Source organism: Agrilus planipennis, unplaced genomic scaffold (assembly GCF_000699045.2).
Source record: "Agrilus planipennis isolate EAB-ADULT unplaced genomic scaffold, Apla_2.0 scaffold115, whole genome shotgun sequence".
NCBI lineage: Eukaryota > Metazoa > Arthropoda > Insecta > Coleoptera > Buprestidae > Agrilus > Agrilus planipennis.
This window is the reverse complement of record NW_020441010.1, coordinates 27,579-47,182: the sequence shown is the minus strand read 5'-3', so window position 1 is coordinate 47,182 and position 19,604 is coordinate 27,579.

Sequence of the window (19,604 nt, the reverse complement as noted above, 5' to 3'; positions counted from 1 at the left end):
AATTCAATCTCATTTAGGCCGGTACACACACACACACACACGGCACACAGCGGGCCACAAAATGGCACCTAATTTTCGAAACCTCGTTGACCGTTAACAATGCAATTACACCTTCTCGCTGAACGTGTCTTTAATTTCGTTTCACGTCGGACACAAATGGACGAAAAAGCCTCAAGAAGAAAGCGGTAATGATACCGGCTAAGGTGTGCACCTCGTAGTAAAGAAAATTAAAGGGTGGAACCGGACGAACGCGTCGGCTCCCGTTGCCAGCCCGAGGGCGACCACGAACAAGACGAAAAGAATATACCTACATCGAGTTGCAAAAGTGCAGTTAAATTTATCGCCTCCGACAAAAAGAGTACGTTTACGACGCAATAAAACTTATGTGAGTTCGCTCCTTGACTGTACGTGCGACTTCACGTGTATGGGTTCAAGTACCTGGGGCTCGCAAACACATACCGAAACAACCACTCCCCATTTTGGCTCCGCTGTACATTTGTTTCTACGGAAACACTTCCACCGAAAACACTCCGCATGTTAACTGACCAAACCGCATTCGAGTAAAGCATTCCCTCTATTCGACATACGACCCGCCGAGCCGTTCCGTTTCAAACTTCCAGTCCTTTCAGTAAACCATTTCGGAATGAGGAAATAGCTTTTAAGCTCTGTTTCCGGACTCAACTTGTCCAACCGGTTATAAGTCAGCACAAAGCCGAGCCACATAATGATTTTGGGATAAAATGATTCTAAACAAAATTAATTGTACTGTTTTGGAAATCTTGAGATTTTTCGAATTTACAAACCATTAATTAATGACTTCTCTAAATTTTAATGAAGGATAATTTTCTTATGACCTCATTTGCAAAATAAAGGATTGTCGTATGACAGAATGANTATATTTTAACCTAAACTACCTGCGGGAGGGAATTCGGCATCACCGGACACAACAAAATAACGTTGACTTGTTGTTATTCAATAAAATTATCCTGCAGTCGTTACACTGACAGTCTCTTGGTTGTAATTAATAGTATTAATAGTGGCAATTTGATGTTGATAATATTGTGCTAATAAGTACTGAAAAAACAATAAGATTGCCCTTGTAGCAAGATTCCGGTTGTCCTAGTATTGGACTTGCTGATATAGACTCGGTCTTGTGTCGTTAATCAAGGCACCTTCAAGCTGTCTTCAAGTTTTAAAAAATTGACTATAACAATTTGACTAACTTACATAAAGAATAATTTGGTTTAATTATTTTTATTCGTTTACTAATGCCTATGATAGAATGTACAAATCCAAATATTTTCTATCTCCTGTTTTCAAATTTAAAGTCTGTTCTATATCCAAATGCAAACTATTCATTTAAGCAAATTTCAGATTAATCTAAGATGTCCGATCTTGACGGTAAACAGTAAATGGAATAAAGTAGTCGATTTTTGGCAAAATCAAATTTGAACTATAAAGAAACCGAATTTTAATAATGAAATTTCTATCTAACAAAAATTTAACTGTTTTTAAAACCACGCTTTAGAAAAGAATTAAAAAAAATATTTCTCATCTAATCTTTCATGTTTAAGGTTTGTTTTGTTTTATTGCTAATTTTTGACAGTTTCATCAAATTAAATTTTGAAGATGTGCAATGCGCAATCAATCATTAACTATTTTACGCTGTAACTCCTTAAATTGGAAATAACGTTTTACAATGAAACTTGATTATATCAGATATATTGATATGGTTGCGATTTTAGTAGTCCTGAAAATTTACCACTCAAACCAACGGTAAAAATCGCGGTAAAAATGACAACAGCCTGAAAAAAAACGTCATATTATTTTTGTTACAAATCCTTGAAACGGTCTTATTGTTGCCAGTAATTTTCATCTTGCAATAACTCGGTCGGCATAATGAATAGTGCCTTTTTTGGCATTTCTTGTCATTTTCATATAGGCGGACCACACAGTTGTAACTGGTTGAACACGCACGGCACCCGTCACTCGTTCGTATCCTCAGCTAATCTGCCTAAAACTAGAACGTCACTATTTATGAACATTAATCTAATCCAGGTCTACTTCTATTCCTCTTAACTCCTGTTTCTGCTTCTAATATGTCTCTAGCAAGCCCTTTATACTAAACTTTCACGTCTATTTCTGTTCTGAACAACGGACTTCTTTAATGGTTACTATATGCAATTTTAACCTATCCATCTAAACTTTTAAATTTTCTAATTTCCCTACTAAATTCGTACCGTACTAGTTTAAATAACGACGCTCGGTTATTACGGCAAAATATCATCAATGCCTAAAGTGATGCTGTATCTAACCAATTAAGTTCTACTATTTTTGCTTTTATTCCTTAACCAATTATCTACAGCATCCGAAGCTTAAGTTTCATTTCGTTTCAACAATTCTTTATTAAATCCGTGCACATTCTAAAGTACCTATGTAAAATTACTGCATTTTTTATTAAGTTACCTAATATGCAAAGCTCAAAGGGTAGGTAGTTAAAAATCAGTCTTCCAAATAGCATTTTCATGCACACTTTCATGTACAGCAGAATAAATATATAACTTCTTTGCAGCTCTCATGTGTATACATGTTAAAAGCATAGTATATGATGTTCCTTTAGTATATTCTGCAGCTTATCAACATAAATTTGCTGGAACGGCGAGTAACACCCACTTCCGTGGTCTACGTTCCATGTTCGTAATGTGAAAGGGTAGCGACGACGTCATAATTTTAAAATAATTACAAAAATAGCAGCTGCATTAGACCACACGCCTAATAATAAATAATAACGAGCCCGTAACAGCACGCAGCCAACGAATCTACGTGTACCCTACCGACGCGACGCCTACTTTGACTTATTAATTCAGAAATAACTACGGTAGGGGTAGGTCAGAGGTCGTAATTCGTCTACTAACTATACTATCATTATACTGTAACAACTGTATCGCTGCAAAATTCTCAAATTAATTAAGAAACTAAGGTCTGCATCACGCTAATCTAAATAACATTGAAATAAATTTTTTGATCATACTAGATTAACATGTGAAAAACGTTATCGATTTATATAGGGCAGTTATAAGGAACGTGTTGGCTCAATGAAAAGTCATGTTATGAAGAATATTCTTCTGAAGAAATCACTCCTACATTGACATTATGTTTTCCCCGGCGTACAACATATGTATGTTTTGTTTTGTCACAACCAATCTAAAAAGTTTGGCATATTCCAAAAATTTTGGATAATATATACAGTCGAACCTGGATAAGTGAGAGCTCAAGGGACTGCGATCTGTTTCTCTCTTATAGAGGTTTCTCACTAACCCGAGTTTCTAGCTTACAGAGTTATAGGCGGAATTTGTCTGACTTATAGAGGTATACGGTTCGACAACACATTGAGTTTTCGTTTAGACATTATGAGGAAGTACAGGACCTTTCTTCGCAACTGCTTTTATGAACTGACTGTAATAAGATTGATAAACAAGTCCGTACGCACATTTGGCTATAATAAAATAATAAAGACTCGGTCATTCGCAGATTTGGTCATTCGAATGAAATAAGAGTCTCTTGAAATTTAAGAACGAGTCATTAATACTTTCTCACTTATCCAGGTTTGACTGTATAAGAAAACGTGCCATCACCAAATGTAAAACCAAAACCTTTAAATACCTTTCTCAATAGCTATCGTAGTAACCAATCATTCCCTACCATGTACCTAACCTACCAAAGAGAAATCGGCTTCCAAACATACTTTTCTCATAAACAGCACTTCACTGATATAAAATAAAGACGTTTCACTTTTTAATTTCTGTTCAAATAGCTGCTTGAGACAAAAAGGTTTCAAGTAAAAGAGTACTTTTTAGTGATGAGCAAAATTGGTCTTGTAAAAATACATGAAGACATAAGACCAAACTATCTTTATAGTAGCAAGACCAAAACCGAACGAACAAGACTAATACTAATACCAAGTCCGAATGAATAAGACCAAGACAAAATACGCATTTTTTTTTTAACTCCATGTTTATTTATACAATCTGTCTTTGGAACAATAAGTACAATTTATAATAATATTTACATAGCAACGGGAAAGACATTAATTAAATGCTGACCAACGTAAGCATCTAATTTGATTACAAATTATTAAGAATCAAAAGACTAAATTCAGTAGATAGTTGGCATTTATGGTATTTCAAAAAAAAAATTGAAATATTATGGTTGTTCTATCGAGTAGCACTTCAAGTTGTATTTTCGGAGCCGAGAATCTTCGAATCTGTTGTTGTTGATGAGATTTTTTGCTAACGGATTAGGATGAGTTAATAGTCTATTGTTGTATTTAACGATGTGTTTTTTAATTTCTAAGTTAACTGTATGTAATCCGAAATCCTTGTAGATAATTTCATTGCTAACATACCAGGGAGCATTAAGTAAGCAGCGAAGAGTCTTCGATTGAAACCTTTCAAAGATATTGATGTTGGATTTTAAGGCTGTACACCATATTTGTATGCCGTACATCCATATAGGTTTAATCACTGAGCGGTAGAGTTGGACTTCGTTATCCAAGGTTAATTCTGATTTCCTGCCCAGTAACCAGTACATTTTTTGTATCTCAAGGCCAAGCTGTCTCCTTTTCGTCCATATGTGCTCTTTCCAAGTAAGGCGGCGGTCGAGATGCATACCTAGATATTTCACCTGGTTTCTTTGTAATACGCAAAATTATTCCTTCCGGTGGCTAAAAGGTCAATTTATGCGTTGAAGGAAGGGTTAATTTATGTATTGGAGAATGCAAGTCTCTTACAACTATCGACACTATTTTCTTTAAAAGTCATGCCAAGCTCTCATCTATGACAGAAAATTTCAGCATTGTAAATAGAAAAATTTGTGCTTAGAAGAATTATTAAAATAGCAAAAAGTATCAGACTGAGCAAAGCAAGACTAAGACCAAAACCGAGTCCATATCAGTAAGACCAAAATCGAGTCTATATTAGTAAGACCAAAACCTACTCTATATCAGTAAGACCAAAACCAAAACCAAGACCAGAAGTATTTGCGCAAGACCATGATCAATGCCAAGACTGGGAGAATTTTGGTCTTGGGCCTTGGTTTACTCATCACTAGTGTTTTTCCGCATATTTAGTAATTTTCCGATCGAGCTGATTTTTCACTATTAATAGATATACTTTCTTTTGATTTTTAACCATCTTTGGAAATAAAAAGAAAACGTATTATCGCGCTTCAATAAACGTGTAATTACAAATATCTCAGTTAGCGTAGGTATATGTTTCTTTTGACCGGAAAAATCCAGAACGTGGTATTTGGTCGGTTCGGAGCTTGCGAATGGACGAGCTGAGCAAAGCGCTTCGGGCCTTTAACGCGATTATTTACCGCTGAGCCGGACATTAAATTACACAAATTGATTTTCGCTTAACATTGCAAGAAACTCCAAGCAAGAACGCTGCACCAACGTAAAGTGCATCGTTCTATCTTGAATTGGTCGTAAATTTTGAACTTGCTTTAGGTCAAGATTCTTCGTCTAACTGAAGCTACTAAAACCAAAACGTTACTGACCAACCGTGGACAAAATAAAAAGTCAGTTTAAAAGCTGTACAATTTTCAAAACCATTTTTAACTTAAACTAGTTTAAACTAAAATTAAAAAAGTGATAAGAATGTAGCCTCTTTAGGATGGCTTAGTTCCAATTTGCTAACTCACGTTTCGTCAACCATTGAGTTTACATGAGAACGTCATCAACATAAGGTCGTCAGTCCTAAGAGTGGTTGGACACGTACCTCCACTCTTTCCTATCCTGAGCTAAACTTCGCATTTCCCTAAAACTAGAACAGCCCACATCCTTAACTATTTGCGAACAGTAATCTAATCTAGGTCTACCTCTACCCCTCTTGACTCCTGCTTCCCTTTAATATGTCTCTGACTAGACCTTCATGCCTAAGAAGGTGTCCTACCAACCTATCTCGCCTACTTTTTATTGACTTCCATAGTCATCTGTTCTCCTATTCTCTCCAATACCTCTTCAATTCTAACCTTTTCTACCCACGATATCCTCATCATCCGCCTATAACACCACATTTCGAACGCTTCTAACTTTTCCTTTTTCCGCCGCGCCCACTGTCCATCATGTTTCGCATCCGTAACGTACCTATACAAATAATGATTGTCATTATTAAAATTGAAATTGGCAACTGAATGAACTTGAATCTTTTTATTAGTTTTTGATTTTAATTTTACACTTTAGTTTACATGCACTTTTCATAAAATTTTGCATTAATCAATTATCATTACAGATTTTTATTTTATTATTAAACTATTCATAAACAATGTCAATGATATATAATGTACATATTATATCGATTAAAATAAATATTATTACAAAAACATAATTCAGGTCAAATTAGACTGATAAAATGAAACTTTATCCTAAAAACTTGTGCAAATCGAATATTTTTTCGATTTTTGGTAAAAGTTTCATCTGTACAGTTCACATTATTGAATGTTGATTTCTAACCTCTGTTTATAGCAATAGTTTAAATCAGTCTGCTGTTTTACACATCTGAGGTGACGCGAAACAGTTGCCCATAGAAGATGCGCAGTCGTTTACCTTGTCCTTATGTGTAATGAAGAACAACAGAATATTGTGCTACAAATTAGTTTGAACTATATTAGCCATTTTCTAATTAGTCAGGGTAAATTGATAAATTTAATTTACTCCAATTCAAGTTCGACTTACGCGTCTCTTTTTTGAACATTTTTGAGTACCTACTTCGAGATTGTTATAATCCTTTTTAACAAAAATGCTCACTTGGAATAACAAATTTTTATGATCGATTAATGTTCAATGAAGATTGAAGTTCATTATCAAATTTATTTGTAAAAGAATCAGTTTAGAAAAAAATTGTTCTATGAGGTACTCTGAACATTCTACATAAGATTCAATTAATCTCGTACGGTTATATGAAGCAACATGTTACTGCGTCAGTTGAAGATCGATTCAGTCCGCTTTTCGCTATTGTCCTAGAATAAAGGTTATGTAATATTGTACCGAGACATTCCTACATTCAATTTCCTGTCATTGCAAAATTCCGTATTATCATCCATCCCGCTTAGTTCAGAGAGTTACCGTTTCTTGTTAGTTGGCGCCAACTTCCCCGTCATTTAATGAAACGCAAGCATGTGGAATTAGAAATTTCCAAGTAGCTACAAATGTTTGGAGTGCGCTTATTACAAAGTCGGACTGTTCTCGTTCATGTTAGTTATAATCCAACATAAATGCTTCCGAATTGTTAAGCTCATTTTAACCTGCATAAGCTCTCCGTCTCTCTGCATCTGTCTTTCTCTTAAGCTCATCGAACAGACCTAGCAAACAACTTAAGCAACAATCCGACGAGACATTTAAGTCTACTAGTAGATAAATACTACATATTCTAATGAAATAATGTGTCTTTTATCAATTTTTCAATTCGACTTTGCTGCCACTAAGTGTGCTACTGATTTAAATTGAAAAACAAAATAAATAATTCAAGTTTATTTTAGCCCAGACTCATTATTCTTTAAATGAAACAAAATAAACACTAAAAAAAATACTTTATCGGTTATTCTGGACGAATCGGTCATTTTCACTTGTGACGCATTATACGTGTACATATATTGGTCAAAGTAGTCGAGCCTTTAATGTTAAACTAAACAAACAATTTTAAAAAATTGTAATTTTACACGTCATTTTAAGGAGATTCGTTAACCGAACACATTAAATTTATTTTTATTAACAGAAAAAAGCTACCAGAAATTTCAAACTTTTATAATAAGTAACTTGAACTCTGGAGAATCACTTTAGCGTAAGGTTATTCAAATTCACTAAATGGTTATTTCTTATTCATGTACACTATGAATTTTAATGTTACTTCGAATAATTTAGAATCTGATCATTTATCTGTGTGTAACTATCAAAATACTATAAGCAAGCAATATAACAGTTCAATTGAGAAAGGCGTTATCATAACTCATCGTTACAGATAAATTATGAGCACAATAGAGTTCCGACATTTCCCCGATATCGCACCCCAAGTTGTAGGGAGAAGAACACCGAGGCAACGAACACCGAACTACATGCCTGCCCTATTGTCCGTCCCAAGACACAAAGCATGAAAAATGTCTACAAAGTGGCCGTGTTGCACGCGGTTCATATTTCACGTACTTCTATAACGTTATCTACACTTAATACGACCACACAATCAAATAAAGCAAAAGAGANAATTCAATCTCATTTAGGCCGGTACACACACACACACACACGGCACACAGCGGGCCACAAAATGGCACCTAATTTTCGAAACCTCGTTGACCGTTAACAATGCAATTACACCTTCTCGCTGAACGTGTCTTTAATTTCGTTTCACGTCGGACACAAATGGACGAAAAAGCCTCAAGAAGAAAGCGGTAATGATACCGGCTAAGGTGTGCACCTCGTAGTAAAGAAAATTAAAGGGTGGAACCGGACGAACGCGTCGGCTCCCGTTGCCAGCCCGAGGGCGACCACGAACAAGACGAAAAGAATATACCTACATCGAGTTGCAAAAGTGCAGTTAAATTTATCGCCTCCGACAAAAAGAGTACGTTTACGACGCAATAAAACTTATGTGAGTTCGCTCCTTGACTGTACGTGCGACTTCACGTGTATGGGTTCAAGTACCTGGGGCTCGCAAACACATACCGAAACAACCACTCCCCATTTTGGCTCCGCTGTACATTTGTTTCTACGGAAACACTTCCACCGAAAACACTCCGCATGTTAACTGACCAAACCGCATTCGAGTAAAGCATTCCCTCTATTCGACATACGACCCGCCGAGCCGTTCCGTTTCAAACTTCCAGTCCTTTCAGTAAACCATTTCGGAATGAGGAAATAGCTTTTAAGCTCTGTTTCCGGACTCAACTTGTCCAACCGGTTATAAGTCAGCACAAAGCCGAGCCACATAATGATTTTGGGATAAAATGATTCTAAACAAAATTAATTGTACTGTTTTGGAAATCTTGAGATTTTTCGAATTTACAAACCATTAATTAATGACTTCTCTAAATTTTAATGAAGGATAATTTTCTTATGACCTCATTTGCAAAATAAAGGATTGTCGTATGACAGAATGAGCTATACATAAATAAACAAATTAGGAATAAACAATAGATAAATTGTTATTACCTGCTGGATTATTTGTCAATCTATTCCAGAAATAAGATTGCAAAACATAATTCAATCTCATTTAGACTATCTCCTGCGCAATTTCGATGAAATATGTAAGTATTCCAGACCACTGCAAATGTTTCAGCTAGAATTGTGTAAGATCCATTCTTAGAGTTGTTTCAACCAATGCCCAAAAACAATGATAAGAGTGAAACTTTTAATACAATTGTCGCAATTTTACATTGAATGATATGCAATTTACGTAGATCAGCCTTACTTCGCATTTCCCCAAAACTAGAACAACCCATATCCTTAAATATTTGCGAACAGTAATCTAATCTAGGTCTAATACTTCTCCCGTTTCTGCCTCTAATATGTCTCTGACTAGATCTTCATGGCTTAGAAGGTGTCCTGCTATCTCACCAATTTCTTATTGACTTTGACTCTGTTCTCCTATTCCTTTTGATACCTCTTCATTTCTAACCTTCTCTATCCATGGTATCCTCATTATTCTCCTGTAACACCACATATCGAACGCTTCTAACCTTTTCTTTTCCGCCGCGCCCACTGTCCGCCATGCTCCAAACATACACCTTTAACAACCTTTTCCTTCCCTTTCCCTACCAGTACTTTTGTTTTACTTTTATTTGTCTTTATACAGTACTGTTTTGTCAACACCGCTTCCATTTTATTTAAAACTATATCTAGCTCTTCCTTACTAGATGCTAATACTGCTATATCATCTGCAAATCTTAGCATACTAATCTGTTGCCCCTGTGTATCTATCCCTACAGTACAGTACTGTCTTTAATGATGTTGATGGCGTCTTCGATGTATAGATCAAAAAGTAGCGGTTACAGTGTGCATCCCCATCTAACTCCCTTCCTAATATTTACTTCTCTACGTTGCAGCCCCAGCTCTTTATACAAACTAAGTATCACCGAAAAATTAGTTTGTTAAAATTGCTGTTCAAGTTTTCAATTGTTAATCCACTACTAGCTTTTGCAGATTGTAAGTATTTTTTTACACTTCAAACCCTTTAAAGAAAAGCTAAAGAATGATTTCGTAAAAGCCATAGTAAGTGTATGATGCTTGATGTTCCCTATATCTTCATTTGTAGCGCAGATGTCCGACTACAAATAGGTGATTCTTTCTCGTGATGCCAACTAACGTCGGCCTGTCTGAATCTAAATAAGAAATAGCCGTGATAAACCGGCTTCTTGGGGTGCCATTTCTCAAGCTTGTATAGCTATATATTTGCTTGTATGTGTATAGTTGTTAAGACCGCGCGTTTAAAAATTGACGACAGCATTACGTTTTCTGTAAGACCCGATTCAGCTACACAGAAAGAAGAAAATCTGCATACAGACGGACGGATGGAATTCTTAATGTCCAGGACACCAATAGAGACAGCCGACCGAGATAAATGAAAATCCTGCTTCAGAGTGACAACATTACAAACCTTTCGTCGTTAACATGTATAAAATGTGTAGGTATCAGTCGTATCACTGTATATATGCTTTTACAGAATTTTTGCACCTAGGTTCAAATGTGCTATAAAATGTTAGTAATAAAAAATAATAAAACAACGGTTACAAGAAACAATTATTTGGAACCAATTTATTTACGGGCATTTCTTCGGGGCAAAAACATCAATCATATCCCAAAATATTTTTTGGGCCATACCGCTGCAGAAGTAGGCGCAAGCATACATCAACAGTCTTTGAGAATCCTCCTAAAAATATATTAGACACTCACTAATAAAATTTTCTGGATCAGCATATAAGTTTTTTTAATCGGGTAAATACAGATTATATTAGAGTAAACCTCTACACTAGTATTACAACAGACCTCAACTTCCGCTTCCGTAATTATGGAAGTTCCGCATACATTTTCACATCCGTTTCTGAATCTCGTTTCACATTTTTATGACAGAAGCTTATCGGAACTTAACAAAATCTTATTTCTCATCCTGTTGGCTGAACTTGGCCGTTTTCAAAATAATTTAAATGGAATTGCTCCTTGCAAAGCTGCATGTTGTGCAGGTACTTGCACCAGCTTTCAGCCACCCCTCTGTAACTTTGCGAACGTATTATTATCAATAATTTATGTTTATGTACTTAAATTAACGTCAATGCAGAGTTACAAACGAAAAAAAATTGTTAATAGTAATATTGTCCTTGTGCAAATAACATTATTATAGTTTAAAGCCTAAATCTAATTCCTAGTATTTTGTATGTTGATATTTCCCAAATTTTATTTTCTTATCAGTTTCCTATCTTAATCTTAAAACGTCCAGGAGTTTCAGCTCCCCCTTAGACAGTTCTAATAATTTCATTTCGAACATACTAACACAGTTATAGCGTTTATTTGTTTTATTGTTTGCTCAGTGGAATCATTTTGTTGATATTAACGAGTGTTAAATGCAAGTAATAAAATATTCGCGAAAAGGGCGAATAAAAGAATCACCTAAGATCATTACACTTCCACTTCCGCATCTGCTTCCGTTTGCTCTTCCGAAAAGATTTACTATTTAGTACTGGTTCCGCTGTAACACTTCCGTTGCATCGCTACCCTACACCATCCTTTTTATTCACGACTAGTTCAACGATAGAGGGTAATAGTCGATGTATTATGATGAAAACGCAATTGGACTTAAAACGCATTCATACATTGTTTCCGTATTCCTTACAAATCTACAGTAAATATATCTGCCAGTTTTAACTCATCATCACCGCAAGATTATAGGATCACTTCGTTGTCCATCAATCTGCCTGTTTGTCTGTCAAGAAGGCGTTGTGATATTAAGCTGAATATATCAAATGCTCAAGCCTGCAAGCCCTTGAAGCTGTGAAAAAATCAACTTTTAAGCATATTTTGACACTCGCAAAGGAATCATATCCTATAGGGTACTTCCCGTTGAATCAGAATCATGAACTTGGCAAGAAGCAATATGTTATAGCAAATCCGAAAATCATAAATTTCTAGTTACATCTCAAAAAAATAATTTTTNTCTCTCTCTCTCTCTAACAGCACCTAATTTATCAACCAAGTGCTTCTTTTATTTTAAATACTAATATAACAGAATGTTATACAGGTATTTAGTTGCACCAGGTATTTACGTTGTGATTTTTGGTTTATTGGATGTCCGGTTTAATATGGCTGGTTTAACGAGAATGTAATATTCCGTGACAATGGAGAGGTAGAACGTATTTGGCAAATGACTAATTTGGTTAAACATGACCGATATATGTGTCCACCGAATACAAACTGGCGACTAAATCAAATATGAAGCGTACAGCGTACGATTCATTTAGGAACGTGTAATCAGCATTTTCGCAATAATACACCTAATTTATGGAAACAAGCGGGTACATGATCAAACCCGGCAATACCAGGGTTGAATATGCTATAATAGACGATGCACAGAACGTTAGGAAAATCGCTACCTAAAATATGATTATATACAAAAAACACTAATCAACGTCATAGATGTCACATTGAAGTATGTAGTTTACTATGCCGAGTCCAAATTTGGTCTCCGGATTTTGACATATCCAATTTTTGGGTTCTAACGAGCGTCACTACATGATATAAATGAACAAACAAATATTATAGACTAGATACATAAAATTCATGAATTTGTTATCATCAGTAATTTTTTTTGGCACGATTTGCCCCCCTTAATATCTAGCCGCCCTAGGCCTAGGCCTACTGGGCCTTATGGCAAATCCGCCAATGTGAACAAAACAACCAAAAGTGTAGTTATTTTCAACTTAGGTAAGTATATACTTTTATTGCTTGTGTAATTAGAATCTGACATCGGAACAGCCCCAATAGGTACGTCACGATTTATAATCTTAACATAAAAAAAATTCGAATAATGCCTTCTTAGTTTCAAATTTAAGATATCTCGAAATGGAACGGAAAGACGTCATAAGTAATTGTGATTGGACGAAGGTTCAAAGTGGGATCAATTGATGACGAACTAGATGATATTGATTGTGGTCCCACCAACATTCTTTAGCCAAACTTTCGGGGTAGATAAGATCACTTTCGGCTAAAGGAATTTTATCAACTAACTCCTAAGTCGTAAGGGGCATCAAACTTTTTGGTGATTTTCTTGATGAAATCGTTTTGTCACACATCAAATACCTTATTGAAGATATTACTGATAGTCTTCATCATTAGGGAGTCACATCGCTACAGAAAATAAACGAAGTATATTTCGTTATGAATATTATTAGGTTAAGACGGACATACTTTATGGGTGTCAGCATCGTAGTCAGCAGAAATTACAGTGCGAAAGCAATTTTTGACATAGAGTATTGAAATATCCGTAAATGAAGATGAAAAGATTGACTTCCCAGATAATTTGGAGAATCCGATTGAATTAGACATCCCACGAAATAATCCGAATGGAAACATTAAAAAATATATGAAAATTTATTATGTTTATACAATAAATATATGACTTTTGGATAACATTATTAACTACAAGTAAATTAAAATTTAATGTTTTTTCCTAATTAATAATGATTTTCATAATGTCATCTAAAATCACCTCCCACCGCCAGAAATATTGAGTTTGAGATTTGAAAGCTTTATATTCTGGTTCAAAGTGCTTAGACAAAGACAGATTTTCATATAAATATTTTGAAAAAATTCTAAATGAAAATTTGCTCTCCTATAGGTTGGATGATATGGGAGCATACTTTCCATGCTCATTGGTCATTACACCGTGTTTCATGGATTCCACTCACTTGTTATGCCGAAACCAATACATTTTTTTCAAATTTAGGCGACCTCCTGGCGGTCATTAAAGGTACGTAAATTTCTTTAACCAAAACTAACCTTATATTCATAAAATCTACCCTAAAATTTGGTTAAAAAATATGGGTGAGACCGCGGTCATCCAGATATTCAAATGTCATGCTATATAAAAATGACCTTTCCCTACTTTACATGATAGGAAGAACCTAATGTTTTATTGATTATAAAACCTCGCCGACATTTCGCCCCAGATGAGGGTTTTTCAAGGTAGATTTTTTTAAGTTAAGTTGTGTTTACTTATGTGCACACGCCGAATTATTTGAAATAACTTTCAACTTAACGTTGCAACATTTATCTTGAAAATTTCCCCTAATTGGGAATTAGGGTTGCCATCTCTAAAATTTGGAAACCAGGACAAGACGCATGAAAACCCCGGATTTTAGAGTCCAGAACCCGGACATGTCAACAGGTTTTTTTAAACATAATCAGTGTAACCAAAAGCAGTTGAAAATGTCATAAATCACCATTTTATTTATTTTCGGACCTTAAAATTAAATTTAGTCATTCTTTATCATCATTTTCAAGGTACCTAACAAAACAGAATCTTATTACAGTTTGTTACAAATTGTTTTAATAATCAGTTAGATTTTTTTTACGTGTGTCGCGGGCGGCCCAAGACTTTAAATTTTTAAACCAGGACTATAAATGAAGCCCCCCACCCCGGACGCTCCCCGGATGCCCTCTAAACTAGGACAAATCCGGGGAAACCCGGACGGATGGCAACCCTACCCTTATGCAATGTATGTCTACAGTATCATAAAATTGACAGAAGCCAAAACGTTCCTACGTATTTTCTGTAATAGAAATTAAAAAGGACGCTTGCCCCTTTTGACCTTATTCGTCAGAAGCCACTGACCTTATTTATTACATGCCGACACATTTATTTACGAGAAAATCATAAGTTACTGATCACAAATAAGCCCGTACTGTAATATAAGAATTGTTATCTACACGCCTTAAATGATCACGACTTCATTAACGTCAAATTAGAATCATAATTAATTACGTTTCGCAGTGTTGTACGTTGTTTTTAACGTAAAACTGCAATTACCATTCGACGTCAATAGTTATCAAACGAAACGTCACGCAAGAGCGGAGTACTCGAACGCAGTGAGCAGGTTGGTTTCTGATGTTGTCTGCAATTAATGTTAACATGAAACACGGAACTTCAACTTGAATTATTGATCTTGTTCAGGGTACAATTTTCTCATTTAAATTGAATATGCGATCCACTGAACGAGGATTAAAAATAAAAAATACTTTTAGCCAGATAAATTTGTCCTCATTAAGAATGCATTACATGAAAATGTATACAGCGTGTTTCTGAAATAAGCAGTAGGCTTTAAAGGTTGTAAACTAGATGTAATAGGAAATCGTATGGTAAATAAAGCAGCGTGGTTAAAGGACAAAAAATTTGTAAGAAAACCAGACGAAGTTTCAATCAAAAGCCGGTCCTGGGCGTGATTTGGTAACGTATAGAGAAATTGCTATAACAATTAATCAATTACATCGATAAAAAATGTAAACAGTGGCGGTTATGGAACGATTATTTCTGAAATAAGTAGTAGGCTTTGGAGGGTGTTAACTAGATCGAATAGGGAATCGCATGGTGAATAAAGCAGCGTGGTTAAAGGAAAAAAAAATGTAAGGAAACCAGACGAAGTTGCAATCCGAAGCCGGTCCTGGGCGTGATTTGGTAACGTACAGAGAAATTGCTATAACAATTAATCAATTACATCGATAAAAAATGTAAACAGTGGCGTTTATGGAACGATTAATAAAATAAATGTCAACAGCTTACTATTATGCTACTACATAATTATTAGACGCCCATTGCGATAGCAATTAATTAAATAACTACTTTGTTCATCGCTAATAGTACTTATACAAATGGGTACTATTTAGAGCACACCTCGTTATGGTATTAGTAATACAAAATACAAAAGAAATACTTTGCTATTTTATTGCTATTGATTATATTATTTTGTTTATTATGTTATTTTATATTATACTTTGCTATATTGATTGCTATTTAGGAAATATATCTATAGATTTCCTAGGAAATGTGTCTAATATAATTTATTTCACACATTTCCGGGCGATTGTAGAAGTTATCTACATTTCCAAGGAATTATATACAATAACGGATTACACACATTTCCGTTAACATATATTAAATTGGTGAAATTGCTTGTTTCGTTGTTCAGAATAATCGTTGAAACAACTAGTCAAATTTCCTTTTTTCGGTAGAAAGCATATAATTTAATAAAGGCTTTAACTTAATACCTAATATAATGCTTCGGCTTACGAGAGCAAAACAAAAGCAAACAATATAAAAAACGGTCGTGAAAAATTAAGAACACAGCTAAGCTTGTTTCGAAACGCTAACAAAACCATTTAAGAATCAATTTTCTTCCATATTTTAAAAACAAACAAACAAAAGAAAAGGTAATTTTAAAACTTTTGCTTACAAAATTAATTAAAATTAAATTATTATTGGTTCTTCCAGACAACAACAAAAATAATGCCAAATAATTAACTCAAAACAAATGCCTGTCTGCTTGCATTAATGGACTTACGGGGTGGACATGCATGGGCTTTATATTATTCCGTTGAAATAAAAGGGCTTCTAATAGAGATCAAACTTGCAGCGTATCTCTTCCAAAAAACGATCGTCCAAATGACGAGCGGACAGATCTGTACGATTAGTTAGATTCCTACAGGTAATTTTGTCAAATTAATTGATTAACAAAAACCTTAATCCAAAAACTATGAACAACATTTATCCAATAATCAAAACAAAACCTAATAGATTTGATTGTTTTTCTTATTATGAAAATATACCTTTAAAAAGTACAAACAGTTCCTTTATAAGTTCTTTAAGTAAATATATAATCAATAATAAATGTAAAACCCCTAAACAGCATGGTTCAGGAGTTTATCTATTAAAATGTAAATATTGTCCCAAAATATATATAGGACAAACAGGCAGAAAGTTTGAAAATCGCATAAACGAACATTTTAAAAATATTTCCAATACAAAAGTAAATTCCACATATGCGGAACATCTGTTAGATAATAATCATAACTTCAACTTAGATTACAAAATTTTACATAGACAGCATAAAGGTTTCCAGTGAATTTTACTAGAACAGTTAGAAATTAATAGATATTACAAAAAAAGGAGTGATTTTAAACGATCAAATAGAAGGCGATAGTAAAAAAAAAAATTTTGGGTATTTCATTATCACCAGCCAGTAATGCTGGTGGGCGGGCAGTCCCTCCGGACTACGCCGGAAGGTAGGGCGGAAGGCCCTTTTCTGCCTGATTTCAGGAATCGTGGGAATGGGTGGATGGTGGTTCGGGTGAGAAAGATGAGACGGACGAAATGAAGACAGAAGAGAATGAAAGAGTATCTGTGGAATATTACTGCCCCAGCATTTGCCTAGGTGATCCAAGAAAACCACAGAAAAACTTGGACCAAGGCAGACGGACCCGGAATCGATCCGGCGTCCTCCCGAATGCTAAGCAATGGTCTAAACCTCTAGGCCATGCCGCTCGGTCGTGGGTGGAGGGTGGTTCTTAAAGTTACTACAATTAATATTGAGTAAGGAGGGGTAGAGGTAGACCTAGGTTGGATTACTGTTCGCAAATAGTTAAGGATATGGGTTGTTCTTGTTTTAGGGCAATACTGGCTGGTGGGAATGAAACACCCAAAAGTTTTTTTTTTTTAATTTTGTATACTCACCACCTGATGATGTCACTGTATGGCGAAACAATATTTTCGCGTGTACAATAAATTTTCGTGAAACTATTTATGTTTTGTTATTAAAAAAAGTTTGGCATATAATTCTAACTAAAATGCGAATGTGTTTGCTTGTGTGTATGTTTGTTTGCTACAATTTCATGCTTTAACTACTTAACACACATATTGTCAAGGGTACAAAAAAGGAAATACAGTATCTTTTATCCAGGAAAAGGTACTGTTCCCAAAGAATAGAAAAATCTAAACGGCATTAATATTTGTTTCGTTTTGTTTTTACGTGACTATCTTTACAAATTTTTCTGTTGCACGTTCTCTTTGTTAGTTTGTTTTGGCTAAAAATCAGAAGTAGGTATACATTTCAGATAATAGCGTTACTAGTGGAAATTGAATCTGTTTTTTCACTGTTCTAATGCATTGTTTCCGACCCCATCGTTCCCGCAGTCCGTTTACTCGTCCTCGTACTCGCCGATAATATCAATTTATAAGTAGACGGCCAGTTTCTTCATCATCTTCTCCTTCTTGTTTGCTTTTTTCTTTCTTATTTTCGGAAAAATGATCGAAAGGAGCTTTTAGAGTGAAAGCTTCTTTTTACAAATCGCTTTCAGGTTATTTACTTTTCTTTGTTTACGGTAATAAAATGCCGTGGAATATGGATAGAAACGAATGAGAAATTGAACGACTGTCTCTTCTCAAATTTGTATTAACGTCTATTGTTGACATAAACCCCTTTCAGATATCGTTCGAAGATTGATTTAGTATCCGTTTTTGTTTGATTGTAAACATTATTTTTTTGCTTATCGAAAATGTCCTGTTCCGGATAAATAAACAGTCACAACTCAATCCAAGTCTTCAACAAAGTCCAGAGATTTAAATAATATAAAAAAAAAACGATACAGAACGGTATACCCCTCAAGTTTCAATATTGGGATTGACGAAAGATATTGAATACTTAAATTTTCTTTTTTCTTTAAAAATCCGCGTACAGTTTAATTAAATAAAAGAATAAATCTAAATCTTCTTTAAGTAATAAACAATTTTTTAGAAAATGAAACGCTTGATAATTAATTACCTTGTGTTAAATTAAATTCATTTCACATTAAGGGCAAATTACGTCACACGTTAAAGGAGAGGGGGGTACACGAAATATGACATTCTATGACAAACGAAAGGGGAAGAGGGGTTAAAAGCTTTGTTCGCCGTGACATGTCAAAATCTAAAATATTAAAACGCGAAATTTATATGTAAACAAAAATCTTAAAAGTAGTATATTACTGTCTCGATCATTTTGGATTTCATCAGCGCGTCGCAGACAGCTCCGACAAAACACAGACCAACTTTTACCTGCTGTCTTAACAGAGCGTTTTAGAAATGGTAACCTGCCTATCACGTTGAGGTTAGCTACGTCGGGATTCGTTTCAGCAAGTAGATATCCATATATTTAAATGGACCTTGTTGGAGCATACGTAATCCTAAAATGTAGCACCGTACTACAGATGGCATTTACCGTGCCGTTTGTGGTGTTTTCTAAAACGCGCTGTTGAGGCAGTAGGTAAAAGTTGGTGTGTGTTCTGTCGGAGCTGTCTACGACGCGCTGATGAGATCCAAAAAGATCGAAATCGCGATTCGCGTCTGGCAATTTCGACAGAATACAGACCACTTCGAATTATTTTATTTTCGATTATGGTAACGTGCCTATCACGTTGAGGTTAGCTACGCCGGGATTCGTTTCAGCAAGTAGATATCCATATATTTAAATGGACCTTGTTGGAGCATACGTAACCCTAAAATGTAGCATCGTACTACAGATGGCGTTTACCGCGC